This window comes from Rhipicephalus microplus, unplaced genomic scaffold (genome assembly GCF_043290135.1).
Source record: "Rhipicephalus microplus isolate Deutch F79 unplaced genomic scaffold, USDA_Rmic scaffold_15, whole genome shotgun sequence".
Classification (NCBI taxonomy): domain Eukaryota; kingdom Metazoa; phylum Arthropoda; class Arachnida; order Ixodida; family Ixodidae; genus Rhipicephalus; species Rhipicephalus microplus.
The window spans coordinates 11,902,649-11,928,108 of NW_027464588.1; the positions used below are offsets into that span (position 1 = coordinate 11,902,649).

Below are 25,460 nucleotides of genomic sequence, written 5' to 3' on the forward strand. Positions count from 1 at the left end.
TTATAATCAATGAAAACTGAAAAGGCCGAGTCAGAATCATTACGAAAAAGTGCAACAGAGAACATGTAAAAAAAGACGCATCACAAGGAGAAGGAGAAGACAATATTTATTAAAAATCCGACGACATTGGTGAGGCGAATTCCACGCCTAGGTGTCAGCCAGGAGCCTTTGGGCTCTGACAGCGTCCTCGGCCCGTTGAATTAGGAACATTAAAAACTCCTATGAATATTTCTGGTCGCTGCTGCCTATAAAATTAAAATTGGCTTCTTTACATGATCAGCAGTTTTCCTGAAAAAATTTGCAGAAACAGAAAATTTGAAGCCGTTCTTGGTGTTATCTTTTTCTTTTCACCCCAAAAGGCTTGACAAAAAAACATATATCTGCAACATATGCGACAGTTTTTAGGTAAAAGAAATGAGATTACGCAAACTTGCATTCATTGCTCGATGACCTCATATTTTCTACATAAATGCCTGCTTGTTCACTGCTTCGTCAACAGTTATATGAAAGTAAAAATGTAGCACGTAGGGTTCGCATGCACTATGCATAAGTATTGCATTCTTTCCGACATTCATAGTTCCAAAGCATTATGAATGTTTTCTGCTGTTTCTTGCAACATGAATAAAAAAGCAGGTGTTCATGCAGAAGGTATGAGGTCTCCTTTGGGAGATCAGTGGAAGTAGGCGTCTTCCTTCAATGTATTTCTTCCTCCAAGGTACAGACAAAATTACACGTGAAGCAGTAAAAATACCATTTTAAACATTTTTCTTCCTGTGACTCACCCGTCTCACTGTTTCTCACCATTTCCCTTCATCTCGTATAGACACTCATCCACGAACTATGTGCGATGCTGCAATTGTAGCCAGCACAGAAGATTGAATTTAGCTTTGTGTGATTATAGTTGCATGATTTGAAGGATGGTTCCTTCACGCCGCAACCTAAAATATATACGTTGTTCATATAACTCAAAATGATATCTGTTTTGAACATCCTCTCATGCGACCGTTAGTTACCTTCACTGCTCCGGCTGTTCATAGAAATTTGATTGGCTGCAGTCAAACCGTTTAACAAAAATGATTTTAAGATATTCTCTGAGTGGCATTCTCTAATTGAGAGTCCGTGCACTTTGTGTTCTTTGTGCATTAGGTACATACGATAGATTGAAGGACAAAAGTGGCAAATTTACCAACATAAAAATACGAATTTGTCGCTGCAATGCTATTCAATAAACTTGCTCAAAAGTGTAAACAGAGACAGACAACCTGAAGCTACGTTGATACTTTTTGCTCCTGCAATGATACAAAATCAGAAATAATTGAAAATTGATCGTAGATGCAATCTTATATTTGGCGTGTACACGAACCGGACGTATGATTTATTATTTTCGCGTTTTTACATTTAACCACAGATTCAGGGCCCACGAGGCAGCTTACTTTACGAAGGCAAGGGCCGTTTCGTGACGGTCGACGGAAGCCGACTGCCGAAAGCAACCTGGATTGGGCTGATCGCAGCGGGAAGTGGCATCACGCCAATGCTGCAGTTCTGCGTCACGCTCTGGTGGATCGAAAAGACGAAACTAAAATCAAGATGATCGACGTGAACAGCACGGAAGACGACATCATCGCGCGTCGGGAGCTAGACCACTACACCAAGGCCCATGCCGAGCAATTCAGGTGAGCAGCTGAGCCGTGTTATTTCGATAAGCGAGGGGTAACCACAGCACAACCGACACGCTTGGTCAGTGTGCAGGGTGCTGAACCACTTGGCTCGGTACTTCTTGTGTGCTCATCTGCAGTCGCGCAGGATTGAGCAAGCAATAAGAACGAAAGCAAACCGATTTTCTAAGATCACGTGGTCACAATACTTTTGGCTCACAACAAAAGAAGGCAATCCTTATTCGTGTGAATATAGAGTATCTGCGTAGTGCCTTCAGGCATTCGAAATGATTGATAAAATAAATCAAATACAAATATTTAAGTTGTTATGGAGGCTTGTTAGCACTCTTTAATCGTTGAGTTTTTCCCAAACATGTCCACCTTGGTGGAACAGTGGCTATTGCGCTCGGTCACGGGTTCGTTTCCAGTCGTGGCGATACAATTTTGATGGAGGCCAAATGCCAGAGGCTTGTGTACTGTGCAGTGGAAGTGCTCGTGGAACAGCAGAAGGTGGTGATTACCGGAACCCTCTACTACGGCACCTCTTATGGTCCCTGAATGGAAATTACCAGTACAAACACGGAACACGTGCGTTTCATTTCCTTTCTCTCTAGGGCTTCTTCTGTCATTGAGCTGTTAATTTTAATTCAGATATGCGTACTAACCAGACCAAAATGATGTTTTACTAAAACTCTATCATATCAACATAGGAGTTTCGGATCATAAGGCCCTATATATTAGGAGTTTCCCAAATACGTATTGGACACAATATTAGTTAGCAGTCGTAAGTGTTGTGTTATCAGCCTCCTTCCTTAATAGTACAATCTAGTTGTACAGGTGCATTGCGCACACAATTCTGAACTTATTACATTCATTTTTCTGCAGCCTCTGTCACGTACTGAGCAAGCCTCCAGCAGGTGAGGGTGCTACTGGGTACGTGCCTGGCCCCCTGACTGCTGGCATGATGGCTGAATACCTTCCTCCGCCGAACAACGATACTCTCGTGCTCTTGTGTGGACCGAGTCGCTTTCTGAGTGAACTGTGCAAGCCGGCACTCAGCAACATTGGACACAAGCCTCAGAGGGTGCTCTGCTACTGAGTGGCGACCGAACATTAGGGTCGCACAAGTGTATGAATCTAGTAACCTCAAAATGTTTCGAAATAATCTTCATCGTACATCATCGATGTTACCTTAAATATTTGTTCTGTGGGTATATGCTGGAAAATTTGCAAGTGCCAAGAGCTGACACACATCGCGGCATAAGGGAAGGGTACCTCAGCTACACTTATTCAATCCAAATAAGTAATATATGGCTAATTAAGAAAAACAACACAGCCTCATCTCATAATGAAATAACAGACACTGAGCCTATCAAATAGCGGCCACAATCAGTACACATGTGCGTTGGTCTTGGAGATATGCGTTACCCCGGGCAGTGTAGTAATTCTGGCAGTTTTAACGTGCTAACGGGCTAAAGTAAAACAAACATTAAAAATGATTAGATGTGAGTGAGAATTGCACCGAGACGGTATGCGTTACAAACAGGTGTTCTGTCTTAGGGCTACGTGACTTGTTAAAACTGCTTCGCAAGAAAAGGAAAAAGAAAGACACTATCTGAATATCATTTTGAAGTGGGAGTCTGCTTAACACATCATATGTTGCGTGGCATAAGCATAGAATACCACCAGGTGTTCTGAAGTGTGATTTAAGCAACATGTGCGTGTTTCAAATACCTTGTCGGAACAAAACGCTCAATCATATTTATTCAGTCGTCGTCGGCACCAGACCCATTAACAACGGGAGCAGCCACGTAGGTTGTCGTGTTGCCCTACGCATGGGTTGTGGCTCTTTCAGTTATTTGCAAAAAAAGATAATTGTGGTACAGTAAGCACTTCACCTCTGGGCTTGCTGTATACATTCAATGATACTTCGAAACGGACAGTGCTAAGGCACAGTTCTTTGTGTCCTTACGATAGGGCTGAGGCATGCACCGAGAACCTGAGCAGGCTAGCTGTATACAGACGGTGATGTGCACGATTCATGATATTGCACCTTTGGTCTACTTGTTTAAGTACCAGATTGTGCAATATGGCCATGAAGGTGAAGCTAGAGCATCATCCACGTTTTTGTGTTTAAGGAACACCTCATCTTGCTCAATATCATGAGTAAGTGCCCAATCAATCTTGCCCATACCATGAAGGTGTAAGTGAAATTCAGTACTTCTTCCCATATAAATCACCATTAAGCTTTAATGCCTAGGAGGCTGCGCTGCTTGGTGCAAGCTTGTTCTACGATAAGGAGCTGATGAGTCACGCTCATACAGCCACCAATCTCTGTATAGCCATGTATTGATGATCTAAGATTGACTTACTGAGATTCAGCAGAGGCATTCACAGTGAAATTTATTTTCCTTCCTTCGCATGCCTGCGTGATTCAATGGCATATTACTACGAATCATATTTGGTGATATGAGAGTGCCGCCTACGCAGCTGTCTCATTTGGTAGCATGCTATGCACCTTGTTGTTCAGAGCAAATCTGCTTGTCGTAGATCAAGACTCCGCCGTCGCAGAATTTCTTGTATTTTCGTACGCACTTACGAGGATAGTTGTCCTTATATGCATTGTTGACCCATAGCATGCACTCTGAAAGAAAAAGGAACGTACTAAATTAGCAGAAATTGTGACACGTTCAACGAAAGAAGGAAGCAGACGCCTAGGCCATGCCATTACTTTCATATATTTCTCACTGTACATTTCCTAAGATCTACTGCTTCATCATGAGTGCGTGGACACTGCTAATTGGTTGCAATTGCAGAAGGTTAGAAAATTATGGAGAGAAAACAGGGTTAAAGAAGTATATGTCAGAGCCCGTTGATATAACGCTTGTTGTGAGCCGTTTCACAGTAAGCTTGTGAAACGGCTTGCACGAGTGCGTAGTAATACAATTCATCAGACTTGTGCAATACACTTGCGTGTAGTGACCTAATGCCAAATCAGAACTATAGCCTTAGGAGCAACACAGGGGCTACTGTTTGCTTCGCGGGTATGGGGGATTACTATCTTGTGCCTGTGATATTAGCTCAATTTTTTGTTGGTTAGCCACAGGGGATAGCACTTGCACCAGTCGCATATGCCTGTTCACTTGATTGTATACTATTAGCTAATAAATATAAAAGCCTTGACTAATAATATGCCCGCCTAACTGCTGCCATTTAAGGGTTTTAGTCGTACATCATGTGCGTCAATTTGAGGCACCCGCGTATATTTATGTGAATCACGCTTAGGCCCGAAAATACATGAATACGGTTCTCTTGAAAGAAATGTCAAGAAATCGCACTAGATAGATGTGATGTATCGGAGTCAGCAACAGGAGCTGCAAAATGAATATTTTAAACTTCCTTACGGCCTCCGAGATCTCCACTTTTCAGAATGAAGCACTTCCTGTAGTCAGTGTAAGGAACGGTTGCTGTAAAAGGATTGTCAGGATCTGAAAAATAAATAGAGCATTACAGCAGAAGATATGTAGAACGTATTGCAGGGCTTGTTCACATGTAATGATTAGATAAATATTTAAATCTTTTTATGCTCTAAATAACAATTCGACAGATCTATTGTTTTGTGGAAATTGATTTCATGCGAAGCAGCCAGTGAGTAATCTTTCTGTGCTGCACTTTTTGGCTTTCAGCCAAGAATTGCTACGTGGACCGACGTGTCTATAACGCAAAAACATTAAAGAGCTTGTTTTGCAGAAATGCCGGTGTCGGTGTTAGTGAGAGCACCAGCGATGGCGTCCGTGGCTGTGAGCGAAAAATAGTCAGTTTTTTTTCATGACCAAAAAACTGAGAAATTTGCCAATAAAAATAATAAATATTATTAGTTCCGAGTGAAGATCAAAACCAGGCCGCTTGCTTGACAAACGGATGTTCTACAAAAAGCCAGGCGTCTTCTTGGATTGACAGTGAAAATAACTTCATCTGCTTCGAAATGCAGTGAATATAGCTTTAATGGTTTCCGAACACATCAATTCTGCATACAGACCTCACATTGCAACATGTAGTCGCACAGTAACGCTTCGTTGTACAAGCGTACATTTGCCATCGTGCGTCAGAACATGCACTTAGGATAACTTCACATGGGGCCAGGCGGAAGGGGCACGGACTCTGTGTGCTACCTTATGACTACGCCGCAGTGACTTTGTGGTTCAAAGTCGGCTACCCATTATAAAATGCGCACACGTGTACTTCCAGTATTTCACAAAGACCACTTAGTGGGTGGACACCAAGTTCGAAAACATTTCACGCGCATGACTAGTCGTGGTTTGAAGTAGGCCACCCGTTGCACAGAATGCAGCCTTATGCGGAAACATTCATGGCCTGGGATCGCCAAAGCGTCCCGGTGTAATGGTGAATCATAGTCCTACAAAAGTCAAGAGGGAGGTGACCCTGTCTAGGATTGACCCAGTGCCCCAACAGGCCTTGGTTGACCGAGCCCAGACGGCAGCAAGAGCTTATGATCTTCCGGACTAGAAGGCCCAACCTCTAATGACCTATTTATTAGCAATAAAGGTTGTTTGACTCTCTTTCCGAGACAAAGCTCTTTCACCTTTGCCAATTACATAGCAGCAAGGCACAATTTGAACTTCTCGATTAACATAATTCATTAAAAACATTGTAATAAGTAGTTAAAATACGCACTATAGTGAGACGACATCGCTTTCGTATTTAACTCCTTAATGTTTTTTTTACAGTGCGCTGGCTGAGAGCACATCGTCGGCTTCCCGGGCATATTAGCTGCATTGGCGTGTAAAGTGAATGTTATGGTGGAACGCAACGTCAGTAATCAAGCTAGAGCACAGCTGCAAGGTCACAACGAAGTGAACTCAAAGATGCGACTACTTGAATATGATAGTCAACTTTTGTGAGCGTACTCCTCCTGCGTCGAGCAAAGCTTGAATGTATCTTGCTGAATCACAGGAATAGAAATGTATTGTGAGACTGTTACAGAAGCAGAGCTCACACTAGAGCCACAATTAACTCGATTGGATGCCACCGTCATTGCAGTTCATACTGGGCGTTCCGAAAATAAAGTCCCAGCACTGCAACAACAACTCTCGTCACACCAACGTGACACCTTCATAGAGTCTTCTTCCTCAGCAGTGTCAAAAATGGCTAGGCTGTGTGGTAGAATATTTAACTGCCACAAGGAATGCTTGGCTTGGTTTCTTGCGGAGATTTTGATAATTATTTTTTTGCACTCGCCGAGTAAATATTGCTGATGTAGGTTTTTTTTACGTACTCGCATTTATTTCCCGATGTACGCTGTCAGCGTTTCTTGGAAAATATGAACTGCGAACCCATATACCACGGCCACACGTATGTAGAGGAAGGGATTTGATGACGTGCACGACAGGAGCGCACGACAGGAGTAAAGCTTATTTGTCCCACCTACACAAACTTTCGTTCACACTAAGCTGTGGAGGTGATCCCGAGACCAGACAGACAGACAGACAGACAGACAGACAGACAGACAGACAGACAGACAGACAGACAGACAGACAGACAGAAAGACAGATGGACTTACAGACAAACAGACAAACAGACAGCAGACAGACGGATAGACAGAAAGACAAACAGACAAACAGACAGACAGGCAGACAGACAGACAGACGGACGGACGGACGGGACGGATGGATGAACAGACAAACAGATAGACAGGCAGACAGACAGACGGATGGACAGACGGACGGACGGACGGACGGACGAATGAACAGGCAGACGGACGTACGAATGGACGGACGGATGGACAGACAGACATAATCAACTTTTGTTCACTAAGAAAGATTTCGTATTGGCAATGGAACTAACATGAACCGGGCAGTCAAACAGCACTCGCATGAGAACTTCTCATCGTGATGTGTACACAGACAGATATGCTGTGCATAGTACCACAGAAGTGGCTGCTAAGCATGCTAGTATTTATACGTATGGTGATCAGTGGGACGATAGTACCCAATATTTGGCACATACCCGGATTTGCTCTGTATAATACAGTCATTGTATAGCGTGTATACCATTGACCGTGTATGTGTACCAAGGTCATTGAATCCACAGCAGCGCAGCAATGATTGTGGGCTGGTCGGATAAACCAAACGTGGTTGGATTGATTCCGGCCACTGTGGCCGCATTTCAATGGAGGTGATATGCCGGCGGCCCGTATATTGTGTGATATCAGTGCACGTTAAAGAACCCCAGGCAACTTCTGGAGCTTGCCACTATGGCATCTCTCTTAATCATACGGTGGATTGGGGTGTAAAAGAGATAATATTTTAAACCCGATTTCCGGTTTTTCTGTCACGGTCAGGCGTGGCTTTACTTTTTTAACTTTCTTTTTTTATTCTACTAAGCTTTCTTATTTCTATTTAGGAAAATGTTTCCGTTTACCATCATTTTTTGATAGGTGAACGCCAATTCTAACTTCACTGAAATCATCACCATACGCATAATGTGCGCATGTCAAAATAGTAGAGGTTTTAAAGTGAACTGGCAATAGAAACTCATCAAAATGAAATTGAGGCTTCAAATAAATATCTGTATTTTTTAAAATTATAGTTGTTATCAAAGAAGGTTGTGATATGGGAAAACACACATAAGCTTAATATCACTGTATATGGGACAATACCCTAGCAATGTGCAAAGCTTCGCGTTCGAAGGCGTACTCCCACTATATGACAGATACTGCCAAAGCGTCAGTGAGTGAAGGGAGGTACTAGCATGCCCTGAAATAACAAACACAAAAAGCATGTTACAGCGCGAAAGACAGTACCAATAACAACTTAGGAGCAACTTTCTTGCGCTACAATACAATTTCCAGCAGTCATTAACTTGGACAACAAGTCCTTCCGCAGAACAAGCCCGCACAGTGCCATTCCAGTGCATTTAAATAAACTGAACTGTAATGCTGTGTGGGCGCAGAAAGTCGCCCGATTTATTCATTTACTCTCATGTGATATAACTTAGTCGACAAAAAGTTGTGCAAATGCAAAACAATGATACAAGTAATTAAATAACACGTGAATGCTTCACAATCCTGCATTATTAGGCTTCTTGTATATAACCAAAGCAGGTCAAAGCGTATTGCGCTCCACTGGATCGTTTCGACTATTTTCTGGGGCTGAAGATTTTGATTGACATCTCATATGTCATCACAGTGTCATATCTTATCTTCCCATCTTTCTTGCGACCATCCTATCTAGCAGGACAGCATCTAGCAGCAGCTGGGGAACGTTCGAACTTTCTGGTAGTTAATGGCGGAAGTCGGAAACCTGTGCGCACTTAAACCGCCACGACATATTTTTACAGTGCTCTGAATATGTGCTTTACACAATTCTTTTTTTTTGAAGATCGTCATAGTCTGGCCGAACAGGGGAGAGCTGCAATGACAGAATAAAATAGCAGAAATTAAACGTCCCGAAATCAGTATCGGGACGACCAGAAATTTCATTGTAGGCACTATGGTTCCGCATGTCAGTTTGAAAACATTACAATCATGTTAAAATCAGCTGAAAGATTTACAACAGAGGTTGTTGAGGCACTAAAGTCAATATAGACTCTGGAAATCCTGTCATGCTGTCTGAAAGAAAAAATGTCAGGTTTTTTCAAAATATAACTTTCCCCGTGCAATACGGGACCTCGTGACACTCTGTCACATTGTCATTGTGTCGTTACGTCGACGAAGGCGGCAGTCTTCGTTGATGGTGGCAAACTCCTTACGATATGGCCTGTGCGTCCGATTTTTATAGTATGTAGTAGTAGGCACCTCTCGTTTAGTCTTTAAAAGCACCGCTGCATGGCGGTACTTGTATAAGATGAATACATTGCCGTGCTCAAAATAGACAGGCAACGAAGAGGATTTGCGCATTAACAGTCTCAGGAAAAAGAGACACTGAAGACGACGATGTGCTTTTGCTTATGTCCTTCGCTCTTGGCTCCGGCATAAAAACACACGCCGTCGGTTTTCGGACTGAACGTCTCAGTGATCTGCTTACGTTAAACTGCGACACTGGTGGAGGTGCTGTACTGCAAGTCTGCCGATGCTCTACACCCCATCTGGGGGTGTAGAGCAGGGTTCATAAAGTCCAGACATGCAGCCACCTGTTACGACACCAGTGCACCACTTGAGTCGGCAGTGGGTAGGCCTCTCTCCTGAGCTGACCTCCTTGGACGAAAATTCTACCAGGCATTTCGTACCTCTGCCAATGGCCTTCGCCAGCCAGCCACAAGTGGTCCAAAGGACACAAAGCAGCCCCGTTTTCAATCCAACTCAACTAACACTTCTTCAGCCAATTGTACCCGATCGCTTCAGTGGTGCCCCACATGACGATGCTGAAGATTGGCTTGAGCATTACTAACGCGTTGCGGACATCAACCAGTGAAATGCTCAACCCAAGTTCGCCCGCACGTACTTCACTCTCGATGACAGCGCTCACACGTGGCTTGAGAATCGAGAAGGCCGTATATCGACATGGAATGAGTTTCGTCCGCAGCTGATTGACATTTTTGCTAGCGTCGACCGTCGAGAGCGGGCTCAGCAGTTGCTCGAGCCAAGACTTCAAAAACCTAACGAAACTGAGGCAAGGTTTGCTGAAGACGTGACACGCCTGCGTCGTCGGGCTGATCCAAATATGTCCGAGGAAAAGAAGTTGCACTACCTTATGCACAGCGTGACGGAACAACTGTTCGCCGGACTTGTGCGCAATGCCCCAACTACCGTGGCGGATTTTATAAAAGAAGCCACTGCCGTTGAGCGTGCTCTGCACCAAATATCGAGGCAGTATGATCGCTCGTCCACTACTACCCGAATCAACGCAGATTCAGTTACTCTGGACAATCAGGGCTCCCTACGTGACCTGATCAGAGATATTGTTTGAGAAGCAATTCCGAAGCTTTGGACTCCTCTAGTGAATATGCCAGTGAATGCCGTTGCCGCAGTCGTTTGTGACGAACTTAGGCATGCTTTTTCAGCCGCTGATCTCCGCGCGAGCAGCGTCAAATGAGTTACGCCGACGCTCTCTACCGTCCACCACCCGTCCCACCTATTACGTCATACTACCAGCTGCCTACAGCCACACCTCCGTCGCTACCTTTGCAGGAGGCTTTCAGACATCGGCCCGTGTCTCCCATATTTTCATGCCACCAGCCACCACTTTCCGCGTCTTACTCACCACCACAAGAGGACATGGGACGCCCACAATTTCGCAAAACGGACGCTTGGGGCACTGTCGATCGGCGCCCGCTTTGCTTTAACTGTGGTGGCGCCGGCCATGTAGCTCGCTATTGTTGGTTCCGCGACACATCGCTTCACCCGTCTCGGCCAGGGTACGACGGTCGCCGTGCCAACGCCGACTACATTGTTCGTCATGATGACCCTGGTTTTCTAGGACCTCCAAAAACGTGTCCCCCTAGCACGAGTCACTTCCCGATTGCCAGCCCAACTCCGCCCACAGGTCGCGCGGTCCATCGCTTGCTCGGACATCGTCACTGAATCGACGTACTTCTGCTGACCTTCAGGGAACAAGGTCGCTTAGCCTTTACCGGGGAAACTTAAGGCGGCAACCTCTCGGGGTAAGCTCGATGCCCAACCACAAGACGATAAAAAGTGCCCAGTACTGCCACTACAGAACGACTCGACACCGACGAATCACCAGCATGACGACCTTGAGCTACTTGGCTTGATTAATTATTTAGAAGGACGAAGTCTGAACGCGCCCAAACCAACGACGAAATGGTGAGCGCCGACCTCATTTTAATTATTGATGGAGAGCAAGTGACGGCCTTAGTCAATACGGGTGCTGATTTTTTCACATTGTCGCAAGCTGGCAGTCGTCATAGAAAAGTAAAAACGCCGTGGACAGGACCACATATAAGAACAGTGGGTGGTCAACTGCTGCTCCCTACTGCGAGATGCACAGCAAGAACTAGCATAGGAGACTCTTATTTTGTCGCGACTTTCATCGTTCTCTTAGAGGGCTGCAAAGATTCAATCATAGGAATAGACTTTCTCAGGGAACATGGCGCAATAATCAATATCTTAGACCACGTGGTTTTGCTTTACGAGAGTGCTCGTCTGATTGATTCTTGATCACCGGACAACAAATCATTTCGTCTCAAAGACCACAATATAGCTGTGCCGCCTCAATCAAGTATCCTCGTTTCAGTAGCATGTGACGTACCGTTCGACGGTGAAAGAATCACCGACCGACTAACCTCGCGGCTTTTCAACTCACGGGACTCTGAGCATGTGGAATAATCAATGTCACCAACGGCTGAACGAACTTGCTGTTGACCAATTTCACCTCCGAGCGGTGGCACCCTCCGAAAGGCACAACTTTGGCATATTTTGATGAGATAGCAGATGCTTGTGACTGCTTCTCAGCACTCGAAGCAACGCCTGCACAAGACCCACATGACCTAGCACGTAACCTTGACGTCAGCCCTACTTTACTTCAGCAACAGCGGGAACGCCTGCTTTGGCTGCTGGCCGAGTTCCACGACTGTTTTGCGTCAACCTCGAAAGTTTGCCTGACGTTCTTGAACAAGCACCGAATCATCACAGAGAAAACGGCTAGACGAATTCATCAAAATTCGTACCGTGTGGCTTCAAAACAATGAAAAGCGATAGAACAGCAGGTAACAAAAGTGCTTGAAGACGACGTTAATCAACCGACGAAAAGCCCTTGGGCGTCACCTGTTTTTCTAGTCAAGGAAAAGGACGGCAGCCTGCGTTTCTGTGTGGACTATCGAAAGCCAAATCAGGTTACAAAAAAAGACGTGTAACCGCCTCCCCGCATAGATGATTCGATCGACAGGCTTCGAAACGCACGTTACTTTGCTTCCATGGACCTAAAGAGTGGATGTTGGCAAATGGAAGTCGACCCCAGGAATCGTGAAAAAGCCACTTTCGTGACGCCGGATGGACTGTACGAATTTAAGGTCTTACCATTTGACTTGTGCTCCGCACCTGCTCCTTTTCAGCGTCTTATGGATACCATGCTCTCTGGGCTTAAATAGAGAACCTGCTTTGTATAACTTGACGACGTCATTGTGTTTTCTACAACGTTTGACGAACACCTTGAACGATCAGAGGGTCTTGCAGGCCATACGGGCCACAGGCCTGACGCTCAAGCCGGAGAAGTGTCACTTCAGCTTTGAGGAAATACAGTTTCTAGGTCATGTCTTCAGTTACACAAGAGTTCGTCCAGACCCCGAGAAAGTGGCTGCCGTAACATTTTCAACACCATCAGATAAAACGGCATTCAGGCATTTTTCTGGGTCTCTGTGCATATTATCAGCGGTTTATTCCAGTTTCACGCGCAGTGCGTCGTCTTTAACTCGTCTCACGAAGGATGATGTTGCACTTGTTTGGGGCAACAAACAGGAAGCTGCTTTTAATGACTTGCGGCCACGTGTACACATCACCCCCATGCTTGCCCATTTTAAAGAGGCAGCCCCTACATTGCCCCAAATATGCCAGCAAGTTTGGCCTCAGAGCTGTGCTTGTGCAGTGCCAGGACTACGAGGAAAGACTGTTCGCTTACGCAAGCAGAACTCTGTCACGCACAGAAGCAGATTACTCGACCACTGGAAAGGATAGGAAAGCCTCACCGTGGTGTGGGAAGTTATGAAATTTTGCCCACACTTGTACGGCCGCCCATTCAAGGTTACTTGGGACCACCATCCGTTGTGTTGGTTGACAACTCTGAAAGAACCTTCCGGGCGATTGGCACGTTGGAGCCTTAGACTACAGGAATTTGATACAATGATGGTGTACAAGTCGGGAAAACGACACACGGGCGCCGACTGCCTGTCTCGATCATGAATAGAGTCGGCTGATTTCCTTAAGGAAGATAAAGCATTCGTCGGAATACTCGACCCATTAACCATCGCAGATCACCAGCATGACGACCTTGAGCTACTTGGCTTGATTAATTATTTAGAAGGACGAAGTCTGAACGCGCCCAAAGCATTCGCAAGAAGACTATCGTCGTTCTGTCTGCGAAACAATGTCCTTTACAAAATGATTTTCTCGCCAGACGGGTCCACCTACCTGCTTGTAGTGCCTACCACTCTTCATTCTGAGGTGTTGCAAGCGTGCCACAACGGGGTCACGTCTGGACATTTAGGCTACACGCGCACACTGAGCAGAGTTCGAGAGAGGTATCAATGGCCTTGACTCACCGCTGCCGTGAAGCACCATGTTCGAACCTGCCTCGATTGCCAGCGGAGCAAGTTACCTCCGACGAAACTAGCCGGGTTGCTACACCCTGTCCAGATCTCAACAACGCCGTTTGACTAAATTGGAATAAACCTTTTGGGCCCACTTCCAACCTGTATTGTAGGTAACCACTAGGTTATAGTGGCGACCGACTACCTTACTCGCTACGCCGAGACAAAAGCCATCCAGAGAGGCACAGCTGAAGAAGTGGCCTGATTTTTCATAGAGAACATTTTGCTGAGACACGGTGCACCGTAAATTGTTATAACAGATCGCGAAACCCTATTCATGGCCGCGCTTTTAGATCGCGTCAAGGTGCTCAGTGATACTATTCATCGTAAGTCGACAGCCTACCATCCACAAACGAACGGGTTGACTGAGCGGCTCAACAAAACTCTGAAAGACAGGCTTTCAATGTATGCGGACATCGAGCACAAAGAATGGGACGAGATTCTCCCTTACGTAACATTTGCATACAATATTGCTAAACAAGAAACCACACGGATGACCCCATTCAGCCTTGTTCATGGACGAGAAGTATAGACGATGTTGCACGCGATGCTGCAACACGAATGCGATGACAACAAAACAAGTGCTGACGCGTTCACTCAACGCGCAGAGAAAGCCAGGCAGCTCGCACGTCTCCGAATATACCAACAGCAAGAGTACGACGCAGGTCGCTATAACCAACGTCATACACCTGTAACGTACGAAACCGGGGACAGAGTATAGGTGTGAACGCCTGTACAAAGATGGGGACTATCCAAAGAGTTGCTCAGAAGATATTTCGGACCTTATCGAGTGCTGCGACGACTAAGTGACGTTACCTACGAAGTCGACAAGATAGTCCAAACTGTACAAGGCGTCGCCAGCACCGACCTGAACTTGTGCACGTAGGGCGCATTAAGCCATTCGTCAGCGAGTGACTCTGCGAAGCACCGTCGCTTGTACAAAGTGACTTTATACGCGAATGACAGGCTCAGCTATAGGATCGGGACGATACTCTTTTAAAGGGAAGCAAATGCCTCACTCGAAATAGACAGGGAACGAAGAATTTGCGCGCCAACGATCTCGTGAAAAAGGGACACAGAAGAATACCACGTGCTTTTGTTTATGTCCTTTGCTCTTGGCTCCGGCATAAAAACACACGCCGTGGGTTCCTGGACTCATTGTCTCGGTGATCTGCTTACGGTGAACCACGACAGAACGAGGAAGGGATGCGACATGGCTGTACTTGTAGTGCTCAGTTGATGAACGAATGAATGTTCGGATGGACGGACGAATGGTCGGACGGATGGACGGATGAACAGACAGACAGCCAGAGGCAGACAGACATATGCACAGATGGACGAACAGACAGACAGATGATCGGACGTACGGACGGACGCGTGGACTGACATAGAGGCGGATGAATGAAAGGACAGATGGACAAACAGTCGCAAAGATCGATGGACGCATGGACGGACGAAAGCAAGAAAGAACGGATGGATGGAAGCATGAACGGACTGATAGACGCTTCGCCCCGCTCATGATTATTCACTCCGTGAATATGCCGCGTTTTTGTTTTTATTTGGACGAAACTGTGCCCAAAACTGTGCTTCCACCACGACGTCTCTCATAGTCATATGGTGGTTTTGGGATGTTAAACCCCACATATAGATCAATAAATGAAGTAGAAACATGATATTGTGTTCTTTTATTCTGCTGAAAAAGTAATAGGCGTGTGCGGCGATACGTATCGCCATTATCTGTCTTCTCTTATTTACGTGCAGCCAATATTCCTTTTGCGTAACTACTCAATGAATATTCAGTTGACATTGTGCCCTGTGTAGTTGTAGTTTCTCATCCTCTAATCTCTAGATATAACTGGTGCTGTTTTAAAGCAAGCATGAAGCAACAAGCCCAAATACTTATCTTGGCGAGGTCACAACTTCTATGTAATCTAACTGCGTCAATGCGCAAAAAAAAGAACTGCCTAAACCACTCCGTCTTTTATCAACTCCGTTGTCAGAACCACATTTTGAAACGTTAGTACGTGTGATTGAAGGCAGTGAGCTCAGTATGCCGCGTTCCGTCCTCCTAAAAGAGTACTGGCATGACAGTTCTCAATTTTCAGTGGCTGATCTACAATGTTAATGAAGAAAGGAGTGTAAAAGCTTTGAGTAACCGGTATCCAATCACTTGCGTGGAAAGAATTTAAAATATGCCGTCATACACCACCTCCCTAAAATAATATTTGTTTCTGGAAAGCGACTATACAACAAAATTGCAAAACGTATCATGTGAAAGCTTTAAAGCCTGTACTTTTATGTTTTTGGTGAGTAGTTGAAATGAATTACCACTTGAACCAATGACAGTCACTTCATCTGGTCTCCTCCTCTTGCCATGTTGTGCGTTATTGTCCTGTAATCAACAAACAACATTTTTGAGACACTGGGCATGATGCAGGACATACTCCGAATCACAATTTAATTTGCTGAAATGGACCTGAAGAACAATCATGAAAGCGAAAAGTTAGGGAAAATACAGTAGAATACAAACTTTAAACAATGTTCGATAAAAGCGAGACATACCAAGAACATAGGTAAGCCGCAAAAGGTCACGGACACATGCCGGACGTCTAAACTCGATGGACAGAGTCTCACTCCGAAACCAAGCATTCGCACCTCTCGAAGATCGACGGGCAGGTCGTCGTTGAGATTGTACCTGCAATCACTTCGGGTTTTTTTGCCTCCGCCGTTGGCTTTCCCGTTCCCTAGCTTAGGGCTAACTGCTGTCTGCTTCATTTTTATTAGAGCAGTCATGAGTATTGGGAATGGGCTATTATTTGTAGCACATATTAGTTGTTGATCATGGTACCTTTCGGGTAGGCTGAAAAGATTTCATTGCCACACAACCGTTTGTTGGACCGACTGTCATTTTCTCTTATCTCAACGCGATAGCGTTAAAGACCTCGTTTTTCGGAAACATCGGCGTCCGCGTTGGCATTAGACGTCGTTGGTTAGCAGTGAAATATCATATTTCTGTCCATGACAGAAGGATCTAGAAAGGTGCCAATATATTGAAAAAAAAGACACCTCTGGGTCCAAGTGAGGACCGATCCCAGGTCATTGCTAACTGCTAATCGCTAATTTGTTCAAAGTGATAATTTGATGCCCACTTTCATGAATGGGGGAAGACAGTGTGGGTGCTGACACTGAGCGTGTCATTTTCATCTGTACATACAAACATTTGTAATCATCATCATTGTTGGTCAGGCGTCCTGTCTCAGTTGGGCCTCGTGAGGCTGCATTAATGTATGACCTTGCTACTGTCGTGTAGGACGTCGTCGCTTATTATTATAACCCTCACTATAAACCTGTTTGACTGTACTGGAGGATATGAAGACCCACACAATGGCTTCTATTTCGCCCTATCCAGGGTGAGCTATTTATTTTATACCTAAAACGTCGATTTTCTCACACTATCTAATTCTCTCCCTTTCTTGGTTGCGCTTACCGTCCAGTGGTAACCACACACTGGGTGTTACTGTCCACTTGTTACCGTATTTCGTACTCTCCACCGGCTACGTATTTTGTGAACACCCCAGATGCAATTTTTGACGATGTTACTTGGCTGCCTCCATTGCCTAATTTTCCCCTGATCCACTCAGCCACCTTCACTCGCTTGATGTACTGCTATCAATTTTTCGTTTCATCGCTCGCTGCCTCGTACTGAACTTCTCGTCTTTGTTTTGCTTTTGTTTTTGCCTTAGTGTTCCAGGCCCAAGCTTTAAAGATGACAGCACGCAGTGATTGCATGCATTTCACCTAAATGACATTGGCTGACTTCTTCACATTCTTTGGAAGTAGCTGCCAAATGCACTAGCCCATTTTTATTCGTTAATAATAATTTTTTTTTTCAATAGGCTGTCCTGTTGTATACGTGTCCTAGCTATGCATATACATGTTTAGACTCCAATGAATTGTTACTAATTGTATACACCTATGTTTTCACCATTATCTTCAGCCCTATTTGTGCCTTGATCGTAATAAGTTGTAGGACTGCTTTGTTACTCTCTCGGTATAAGTCCTGAATTGTAGTGTGCGTGGGGGGGGATACTTTTTTACGCTTATTGATTTGGCTGGGTGCCGCCTGCGGAAAGCGCTCCAGTCATTTCAGGTTTTACAGTACACAGTACAATCAACCCCTGCGGACAAGGGAGCAAATCTGGTCTTGTTGGTAAGACGTTAGGCAACATTCAACGTAGAGAAACAGAAGGAGAAGAAGGGATGGAGACAAACGTCAACCAAAGCACCATAAATAACGTAGGGATGCTTACATGCTACGCCCACATGTCATGCGTAGTCAAGTACATGCTTTGTTATTCTCATTTTTGCAAGAGATGCACAGAGAAAGGGGTTTTTTTCGATCATGACCTGTCGCGCGAGATATGCGACGCAGATCTCCGAACTACTGCTTGTTCAATAATTCTAATGTGTGGTTTCATGAAACTACAACAATATATATATATATATATATATATATATATATATATATGGGAAAGAAGTGTATACCTAAGGGCTCGTTTTTCCGTGTTTTAACACAATAATATTGAGATCTAACAGTAATGCCAAGGAATGTACAGGGGAAGTTATTATAACCAATGGAATGTAAATAAGAAGAAAGAAAAGTGGATAAAAAAATAACCAGCCGTGGGCAGGAATCGAATCTACGACCTTCGAATAACGCGTTCGATGCTCTAACCACTGAGCTACAACAGCGGCCTTCCCTCCATCCACTTTTTTGGGTTTATATGTGAATTTAGAAGTAGGAGTGACAGTCAGCGCCATCTATAAGCAAAACGGCGAGTGTGAAAACACTCCTATGCGCATGTTTGGCGTCACGTAGCACGTAAACTTATTCTGAGTAAGCAGCTGATTAATTGTCTCTCTTATACAACCTAAACACACCAAGTGGGTTCGATTCCTGCCCACGGCTGGTTATTTTTTCATCCACTTTTCTTTCTTCTTATTTACATTCAATTGGTTATAATAACTTCCCCTGTACATTCCTTGGCATTACTGTCTGTTAGATCTCAATGTTATTGTGTTAAAACACGGAAAAACGAGCCCTTAGGTATACATTTCTTTCCCTTATTTCATTGAACGAGGGTCTCGTACTGGCAGACTTGGTGTGTTTAGGTTGTGTTTAGATCGAACGAACAATTCGTGCACCGCTTCAACCGGGACGCTCGTCCTTTCAACGAGACAGTCAAGGCCTACTGCCGAAGGCCCAGCAAGGTGTCATACATTGACTACCAATTCGAGCAGTTGCCACCAAGACGCTTTCTTGCTGCGGATGGGCTTCATCCGAGTTTTATGGGTGTCGTTTTGATTGCCGAAACCCTCAAGGAAGCACTCGGTCGTGGAGATTTCGAAGCTACCACGGGGTGGTCGACTCAACCAGCAGCTCCCGTGAATATACGTTTAACACAACAAGGCACCCATGAGAAGACTTCTGCATATCAACATACACCAGGAGCCCCACACCCACCCAACATCACAGATGAGTTCCCGACGATCAGCCAAACTGTAACTCCCGCGGGCCACAAGCACCCCCTCACCATCATCAACAGCGCCCCACTACTAGGGGCGAAGTCTTCAGAACAGCCAACACGCGTCCCTCCATTGCGGATGTCGAGACGAAAAGCACTACACGACAGCACCACTACACCACTCCTCAAAGGGAAGCCTGCCGAACTAGGAAACCGCGTCCCCCTATTGCGGACCCCGGAACTGCCAACAAACACGTTCGCCGGGAGCCCAACGCCGAAATCCTCCCCACAACGACGAAGGCCTGCCGGACATAACTACAACCTGCGCACCTCATCAGTGCCATCCCCGCACCCAAAAGAAGATTGACTTCTGAAATGTAAGTCCAGCTCATCGCTTCCAGTTGCAGTGCCACTTTCCTTAAAGTACGAAAACTTGCTGACAAACGAATTAGACATGAAATGCATAAATTAACGTTCCAAGTGTACCTTCGTGCTAGAATAGCCACCAAGGGTATGACACTCTCCCTCACACCAGCCGCTACAAATCTAGATGAACACGACCAAACAACATGAAAAAACGTCCTCCTTGAGGCATATCTTAAATTAACAAAAATCGCTCATAATCACAGTGATAAGCAGGTAAAAAAACTGGTTGCTATGACCAACACCATTCTCCGCCACAACACTTTATCGAACGAAGAAATCACGTGATTAACAGAATTTGAACAGAATAAATACCAAGCCATCATGACCACAAAAACTCATAAACTCAAAAGAGACCATGTCCCCAAACCCGCGTTGCCTGCTATAGTTCCTTACCACTACAACACCACCACCCAGGAAATCACTAATGGTACAAACGAGCACCCATCTAGAAACACACCCTGTCACACTGTGGTTGTAAACTTATCGGACGCGAGCTTGTCACCTGACGAAGAAAAACTGCTATCTAAGGGACTAAGCTTCTGCCCAACCACAAAATCTTTCGATGAATTCCACTTGCTTCGAGACCTCGACCACTTCGCTCGAAGCTTAAGGTTGCGGGAATATTTCTTGGACAGGCCTTCTAACCACGAAACAATTCACCGTCGTAAATCAAATGATTGGACACCGAACAGTAATCAAGACAAGTGCTTGGACCTTCATGTCAGAGCAGTACAGAAAGATATAGTACACGAATACCACAGAGAGAAAGGAAACCGAGAAAACTTGACAAAATCTGAAAAAATAATTATGAAAAATTTGGCATCTAGGACAGACATAACAATAAAACCCGCTGACAAAGGAGGAGCAATTGTAGAGTTTAATACAACCAACTACTCACAAGAAGCCTACCGCCAACTAGACGACTCAAGATTTTACGAACGCCTCCCAGGTGATCCGACACACGAATACAAACGTATCGTATCAACAGAACTAAAGAAACTGTTGGATGCAGAAAAGATAACCAACACTGACCACAAACTGATGCAAGCAGCATACCCTCGTCCAGGTCGCTTCTACATCCTCCCAAAAATTCATAAACCCGGTAACCCAGGTCGACCAATCATATCAGGCATCGGTACAATAACTGAACCCATATCAGGGTACGTTGACAAACTCATAAGCCACATTCCATGCACCCTCACGTCGTACATAAAAAACACCTCACATTTTCTTCGAGACATTGCAGGTATCTGTGTGCCGAAAAACTCGTACTTGGTTACTCTTGATGTCTCTTCATTATATACAAATATTCCTCACGATGATGGCATAGCTGCATTACAAAACATGTACACAAACAATAGACAATCTAACACCCCAGATTTCTCTGCCGTTGCAACTTTGACGAGAATGGTCCTCGAATTAAATTCATTCGAGTTTAACCAAGAGTATTTTCGACAAATCAGCGGGACCGCTATGGGCACCAAAATGGCACCTAATTATGCCAACATATTTATGGGAAAGCTAGAATCTGAATTTCTTGCACAAAGTTCCTTGAAACCAATGTTATACAGAAGATACATAGACGACATCTTTCTTATTTTGACCCACAGCGAGGACGAACTTCTCAGCTTTATCGACACTTACAATGCTGTACATTCCAACATACACTTAACACACACATACTCGCAAGTTACCGTAAATTTTCTTGATGTTACCATAACGATAGAAGAACAGAAGCTCTCTACAACCCTATATCGCAAAGCAACGGATCGACAACAATACCTCCATTACCAAAGCGATCACCCACGCCACTGTAAAAACAGCATTCCATACAGCCAGGATCACCGGTTTAAGCGAATCTGCTCTAGAGACGCTGACTTTGACACGAGCTCACAGAGGCTAAAATTTATGCTCGAGAAACAAAAATACCCCCCACATGTAATTATTGACGCTGTTCAAAAAGCGAGAAAACAAAAGCGTGAAGACTTACTTATGAAACGACCACCACGAGAAGACCCACAACGAGCAAACCTCTGCTTGACTTACAGCACAAACTTCCCCAATGTAAACAAAATCCTTAAACGACATTACAACATTCTGGAACAAAGTGAATGTCTAAAACGCGCATTCCCATCCGCTCCAGGCGTCGTTTACCGACGACCACGTAACCTCAAAGACACCCTTGTCCATTCCCAAATTAACACATCACCCCCCAATAATTCATGCCGGCCTTGTTTAAAGCCACGATGTCTTGTATGTAAGGCGATGTGAGAAACAGACAAAGCAACCAGCACGCAATCCAAGTTTTTGATTAACATACGAGGAAACCTAACATGTGATTCCTCTATTGTACACCACATTACCTCCTCGAATGCAACGTGTGTAGTATAGAGTACATCAGACAAACAGAAACACCATTTAGGATTCGCTTCAATAATCACAGAGCCCATGCGAAATCAGCCCCAAGTCTACCTCTATCAAAACATCTCAATCTTCCCGACCATGCATTCGACAAACTATCAGTAACGCTCCTAGAGACGGAATTTAAATCAAATCGAGAACGCGAACAACGAGAGTCACACCTTATCCACCGATTTAACACCCTCGATAGAGGAATAAATGAGAATCCTGGTACACTTGCAGCAATTAAAGCATTAGAAAAAAATAACCGCAACAATTAAAATAGTAACTGACTTCACAGCACTGCAGTTGCGAAGGGCACTGGACAACCCAAAAACAATTCCGAGTGTAACTACTCTTCTTAAGTGCAGCTGTCGTCTGTTTTCTGTTTTATTTTACTACCCAATCAATTGTGCCATGCATGACATGCCCAACAGCAACACTGTGCACAGCCGGGAGGCCCCCACTACACGCGTAATCTAGAAGCGGGCAAGGAATTCGCATTGCACCCGCTTGCACAGCCTACCGCAATACGGAGCACCGCTCTTTTTACGACGAAATGTTGACAGGGCACGGAGTAGCTAAAGGCTTAGAACTTCCTAAAATGCTCGCTTACCAGCCTCTGCCACAATACGCGGCACCCCTCCTTCTACGACGAATCGTTTACGGGACCCCGAGTAGTTAAAGGCTTAGGACTTCCTAAAAAGCTCTTTTTTGCCCCACACCGAACCGCCAGTGCCAGGAGGGACCGTCTGATCGGAAGGAATGCGTTGCTGAACGGAAACATACACAGATCGCTGACATCAGAAAGGTGAAGGGGAGAGGGGGGGAAAGATGAGGGGGGAAGTGGAGAAAGAGTGGAAGAGGGGCACCCGAGGGGCGTCCACCGTATACTATTTTTCTCTTCTTCTTCGGTTTTTTCTTCTTTTTCTTTTCTTTTTCTTTTTTCTTTTTTTCTTTAATGTATTTTTTTCCTCTTTCCTTGCCCTCCGATTTGAGATTGTATAAAGCTGAGCACCAACAAACTGTATCTTTAATCCTGATGAAGGCCAGACTCTAGGCCGAAACGTCGAAATAAACCACGTTGTGACCGCACACGGAGGATCTACTGGACTATATATATATATATATATATATATATATATATATATATATATAGTTTTTCAGGAGAGAAGTGTGAATATAAGGAGGGCTCGTTTTGTCCTGTTTGACACAACATTGAAGAGATTTAACAGGAATGTTGCCAAGTAAAATATAAGGGAAGTTATTCGACCTAATTCTATTGTGACTGGAAAAAAAGAAAAGTGGGTGAAAAGATAACGTGCCGTGGGCAGGAATCAAATCGTGGTGACGTGTGGCCTCTCACCTGGAACAGAGAGAATTTGTGCTCTGTGCAATTCTTTCGTCAGGGACTCGAAGGCGTGCTCCATTTTCCCGCTTTCTTTGTGGACGCACCGTTCCAGCGAGATCATAGTGTGCTTTCTATACAGAATGTTGTTGGCGAAAAACATGGTTATCTTTCTGAATGTGCCACACTCACCGGCGTATACCGAAAACATCGCTGTCGTCAGAGGCATATCCCTTCTTTATTTGCATGAAATATATGCGCAAAATAAACCATGTCATCTCCACGAATTGAATGCTGATGAGTGGGGTGAAGCTCCAACGCTTATCGGTAAAATCGTCAAACATTCGCCCCACACATTTAAAAACGTGGTATGTTGTAATAGGGTGACTGTATGTATACAATTTTTATTATTTAAACGTCGAAGAATATATATACAGAAGAGGAGTATATAAGAGGAAATTGTGGTGTGTTTATTATCGAACCACAAGCGGTCGCATATCTTACAGATGCGGCAGAGTGAGTGGTCTCGGAAGTCGCGCTTGAAGCACGCTTCGGCGCCTCCAGACAGGTAACGACCTTTTCAGGCGCTTGGCTGCTGCATCCCGCGCCCTTTCCGCTTCCATGTTAGCTTGTCGGCGCTTTTCCGTGTCATCGGCCTCGCGAGCTCTCAGCTCAGGTCCGCTTGCCGTAGCTTACGTGGCGCCTCTGCTTCACTGGCTCTCAGAGCCAGGTGGACTCGCGAATGCATCCTGTTGGCTTGGGTCTCCCGAGATCTCCCGCAGCGTCTTGGCGGCGAGCAGACGTTGCTGCTGCTTTGCAAACCCGGTGTGCTTGTTCGCCTCTGGGGTGATGAATAGCTAACGAGTACGCCGAGTGTGCAGTGGAGTGTGTGGAGCTGGGGAGTGCGAGTTTGTGCCGCGCCGCATAGTGAAAGGAAAGCGAAGGAGACGCCCTCGCAATGCGAACAACACAGCTTATTGTGTGGCGGCCGTCACGTGCTTTTCTAGGGGGGCTGTGGAATTAGTTGGGCACGCCGCCATGTCATGTCGTCTGCAGCACCAGGCGTATGACCGCGTTGTTGATAGTGGCTGGAGTACTGAATGTGCATTTTTGTGCAGCTATCGCACTTCAAGGTTGATGCAATGTGTGAGAAGCCTACAGTGAGCCTTGGTCTTCACGGCTGCGAGTTTACATTATATCGCTAGAGATCGAAAACTGTTTTTAAGATAGCTCATGACCACCTCTTCGAAAATGGTTGGCGCCAGAGTCTTGTTTTATTTCGTAACTGTGGTGCGTGCCTCAACAAACGAAGTGAACTATTCTTAGACGAGAACGGTAGCCTCTACAGCTGCTAACTCGAGAGGTGGTGGTGAGTCATTCTTGTGTATGACAATCAAAACTATAGAAAAAGCAATATTGGTGGCCCACTGTTCTCTAGCCACGGCTAGAGGAGCTTAGCCCATAAAATTCAATGCATGCTTTCTCAATGATGGCCATGTTTCAAGTAGTAACGTGGTTATTGACATACTTCTTCCGCAAATATCACAAACAAAGAACACACTATGATAAGCACAAGTTTTGGGGACTCGCTCGCTGGATTTCGCGCCGACCGGTTCTGCGACCGGTGGCGTAGGGCGAGCCAGTCGGCCTGAGCGCATCTATGGCCGATTGGATCGCTCTACGCTATCTCCTGACGCCGAAGAAATCTCTCGCTTAGTGGTACCCCGCCTTGGACTTCTGCGACCGTGTCCATCTTTATTTTCTCCTTGCTTCTCGGTGTCGCTCTCCCTGCACAACACTCTCTCCTTCCTCTTATCTTAATCT

The 25,460-nt window shown here is 45.1% G+C and overlaps 1 long non-coding RNA gene across 1 annotated transcript; it reads right to left on the reverse strand.

Annotated features, from left to right (window-relative positions):
* Nucleotides 1-4,135: 4,135 nt before the first annotated feature.
* Nucleotides 4,136-16,298, reverse strand: LOC119174277 (uncharacterized). The gene is made up of 3 exons (XR_012888702.1): nt 16,266-16,298; nt 5,060-5,143; nt 4,136-4,299 (listed from the first exon to the last, which is right to left on the reverse strand). It is a non-coding gene; the product is annotated as an uncharacterized LOC119174277 (long non-coding RNA).
* Nucleotides 16,299-25,460: the final 9,162 nt, after the last annotated feature.